This window comes from Oryctolagus cuniculus, chromosome 3 (genome assembly GCF_964237555.1).
Source record: "Oryctolagus cuniculus chromosome 3, mOryCun1.1, whole genome shotgun sequence".
Taxonomy (NCBI): domain Eukaryota; kingdom Metazoa; phylum Chordata; class Mammalia; order Lagomorpha; family Leporidae; genus Oryctolagus; species Oryctolagus cuniculus.
The window spans coordinates 97,237,679-97,242,016 of NC_091434.1; positions in this window are offsets into that span (position 1 = coordinate 97,237,679).

The window sequence follows — 4,338 nt, forward strand, 5'->3', positions numbered from 1 at the left end:
TAAATTTGGAATAGATTATAAAAAAGAAGCATGCCAAGGAGTTTATTGTTGGAAGTGAGAGGGTGGTGGATGTGTACAGGGTGTGATACAATTGACTATAAGAAGTAAATAAAACTTGTTCATTATTCTTGAAGGAAAGAACAGGCTTTTTGAGTTTCTAATGAGAGTTGCACCATTCTAATTTAGAATGAGTCATAAAATCCGTCTTGAGAGATGAAGATGGCAGCTCATGAAGACTGAGTATACTTTGTTCTGCTCATCATTCCCAACTGCTTACTCTTATCTTCTCTCCTGTTCATTATTGACCAAGAGAGATCCCCTTCCACTCCAAAGAAGAAAAGACTTTCATCACAAATTTAAAAAGCCTTGGATTAAACTGAACTTTTTTCCATGGATACAAGAGCTATATCCACATGAAGAAACTAAAGAGGTGAACTAGAATTGATCTGCATAATGCAAGCATCCTCTAACTCTTGTCACCTCATTTTCTTGCCTTATGTATCTCTGCATTTTGTACAAAAGGAATGTGTTCTTAGCAGATCACTTTGCCACATTTTAGTTTGTATTTTATTGTTGCAGCCTTAACAAGCCTATATGAACAGTTATCTGGCACTTTGCAAGATAGCACCACATAAAAAAAATGGAAAGAATAAAGATTATTTCAAGATGAAATGCTGGTATTATGACCTCCACAGACCACCTGGAATTCTTTAAACAATTATACTTAGTAACAATTCTTCTCATGTGATGTAGTTTGTATTTCCTAATTTCTCAAGAGATATTTATTTGGACACTAGCTCTTTGTTTTCAACAGTATTCCTGCTCTTGCAAATTAATCCCCACCTGTAGACAAATGCTTCCGCCTATGAAATCACAACAGTTTTTTAAGTCATTGGGTTAAGCATGGAAAAGTTTATGTAATTTGGCATTGTGGGAAGAGGAAAAGGATGTTTTAAATAAGCAGGACAATCATTGTATTCAGCTATATCTTTAAAGACAAAATAAGTGTAAGAATTAAATGGATGTTTCTGGAGCTAGGACAGTGAAGCTGTAGCTATGTTGTCTTTTTAAAAAGGCAAATGGCTAAATAACTCATAAAATCTTCAATGGACTTTATGATCATCTGAGCCACGCATTCATTCCATAAATGGTACACTATAGTATCAGAAAACAAAAACAGAAGGCTGAATGATGGAACTAATTACTGGAGTCCATTCTGCTAAGCTACTGTAAGATTATTGGAATCATATAAACTAATCCAGTGCCACAGAAAGCAGAGATGCATTGAAAATATGTTGTTGAATTCAAACTACAATTTCTTTCATCAAGATAATTATTTCATCAAGATAAGCCTTAAGTCATTTTCACAAGAAATGATGCCTTAGATCTATAGTTAGTCAAACAGGTAATAACCAGTTCTCTCAAATCTTCATGTTGAGAAAATTCAGTTGACTGGTTGTGGGAGAGTATTATGCCCTATTTGAGATGCAGATGATGAAACCATGGCACAAAATATAATGACTAAGTGGTGAACTGAATGTATCCACTTTTGCCTGAGAAGCAGTAGCAGGGACAATCTAACACTTGTGACTGAAACAAAAAGTGGACTAATCAATAACTTTGATGACACTGAACATCAGTCAGTGAGGAACAATGAACCCTGAAAAAAAGGGGAAAATGTTAAATCAACAACAGGAGTCACTGTGCACTTACTCCCCATGTAGGATCTCTGTCCTTAATGTGTTGTACTATGTGAATTAACGGTATAACTAGTACTCAAACTGTACTTTTTACTTTGTGTATCTGTGTGGATGCAAACTGTTGAAATCTTTACTTAGTATATAATAAATTGATCCTCTGTATATAAAGATAATTGAAAATGAATCTTGATGTGAATGGGATGGGAGAGGGAGTGGGAGATGGGCAGGTTGCAAATGGGAGGGAGGTTATGGGGGAAAAAGCCACTATAATCCAAAAGTTGTACTTTGGAAATTTATATTTATTAAATAAAAGTTAAAAAAAATTTTGAGGTCGTATATGCATGGCGATTTCAAGAATTTCATGAAGAATATATATTATGAAAAAATTATCTATGGATTTCAAAATTTCTTTTCATCAAAATAAAAATCTTTTTTTTTTTTTTTACAGTCAGAGTGGACAGTGAGAGAGAGAGGCAGAGAGAAAGGTCTTCCTTTTGCCATTGGTTCACCCTCCAATGGCCGCCACAGCCAGCATGCTGCGGCCGGCGCACCACGCTGATCCAATGGCAGGAGCCAGGTGCTTCTCCTGGTCTCCCATGGGGTACAGGGCCCAAGCACTTGGGCCATCCTCCACTGCACTCCCTGACCACAGCAGAGAGCTGGCCTGGAAGAGGGGCAACCGGGACAGAATCCGGCGCCCTGACCGGGACTAGAACCCGATGTGCCGGCGCCGCAAGCCAGAGGATTAGCCTAGTGAGCCGCGGCGCCGGCCCAAAATAAAAATCTTTAAATTCAACTTTTCATGATTTTTTTTTTTTTTGCTACAAAGGCTCAATGTAAAAAAATTTAAAAAAGAAAAAGAAAAGGGGAAAATGAAATGAGTTGTCCAATTGCCCTGGTATATCTCCTTAAGAGTGTTTCCAACACGTTGTTCAGGGAGAGAGAATCCAAACCATTCCAGTACAATCCTTGAGTTGAAGAGCCTGGAATGACAAAGGAGACTAGATTTTCGAAAAATAGAGTGGCAAAGAGGAAGGAACTACACAGAGATATCTCCAGGGATGTATAATATTCTGTTAAATACTGATCATGGAAGAAATTACCCAAGACAGAGAAAGAAGGATTTAAAGGATACTAGGTAAGAGTTCTCACTGGTCACTGAGTGCTGGACATAGTGCTGATACTACTAGCCAGATTAAGGAACCTCATTTCCTCACTAGATGAAATACTAGACAGTATCTTGCTGTAGGTAAGAGGAGACTGCTCCATCCTCAACTAACAAATCTTAAAGTGAAGATGTAAAAGAATCAAATTATGTTCCGATGCTGTAATTGCTTTTCAAAACAAAGTTCTAGAATACTTAGAGGAACACAAAAATATTGGAATCCAGTGAAATAAAATTCATAATGCCTGAAATTGAACCAAGCATTACCAGCCATGCCAAGAAGCAGAAAATATGGCCGCTGTAGAGGAGAAAAATCAAAGCAACCCAGAAATTCCACAGATATTAGATCAGCAGATAATGACATTAAGATAGATTTATGGGGGGCTAGTGCTGTAGCTCAGTGGGTTAAAGCTCCAGCCTGCAGTGCCAGCATCCCATATGGGCACTGGTTTGAGTCCTGGCTACTCCATTTCTGATCCAACTCCATGCTAATATGCCTGGGAAAGCAGCACAAGATGTCCCAAGTGCCGAAGTGCTTGAGCCCTTACACCCATGTGGGAGATCCAGATGGAGCTCCTGGCTCCTGGCTCCTGCCAGGCCCTGCCCTGGCCATTGCAGCCGCCTGGGGAGTGAATCAGTGGATGGAAGATCTTTCTGTGTGCTCTTTCTCACTCTCTGTAACTCTGCCTTTCAAACAAATAAATAAATATTTTTAAAAAAAGTTTTATGATTGTGTAATGAGAGTTTAGAGAAGAGATTACAAATATTTTTTAAATATCAAAATTGAACCTATACAAGTTGAAATGTGCAATACCTTAAATAAATATACAGGATGAGAAAAATGGCATATAAGATGCTATAGAAGAATAAATAGCAAACTTTGAGACATAGGAATAGAAAAAACAAAAATGAAATATGGAGAGAACAATGTTTTTTAATTGAGCAGAGAATTAGTTACTGTGGAGCCACTTCAAATGGCCTAATACAGTGGTCTGCCATTATCCATAGCAATATGTTAATATACAGTAGATGCCTGAAACTAGGGATTGTACCAAACCCTATGTACACTGTTTTTACCTATACCTGCATCCATATTTATGATAAAGTATAACTTATCAGTTAGTCACAAAAAGACATTAACAATTTAACTAATAATAAAAGAACCATTATAAACCCATACTATGATAAGATATGGGAATGTGGTGTCTTTCTCTTTTTCTCTCTCAAAATTATTGTACTTCACTTTTTTTTGCTTAAAGGAAGCACTTCGAAGCTTCTATTTGGCATATTTGAAATGTCAGCATCACCACTATTGCTCTTTGGGGACACCATTAAGTAAAATAAGTACTACTGGAACACAAGCAGTGCAGTAACACCTACAGTCAATCTGCTAACTGAGACAGCTAGGCAGGTGCATGTATGGCATGGATTTGCTGGACAAGAGAATGATTCATGTTCCAAACTGGATGGGGA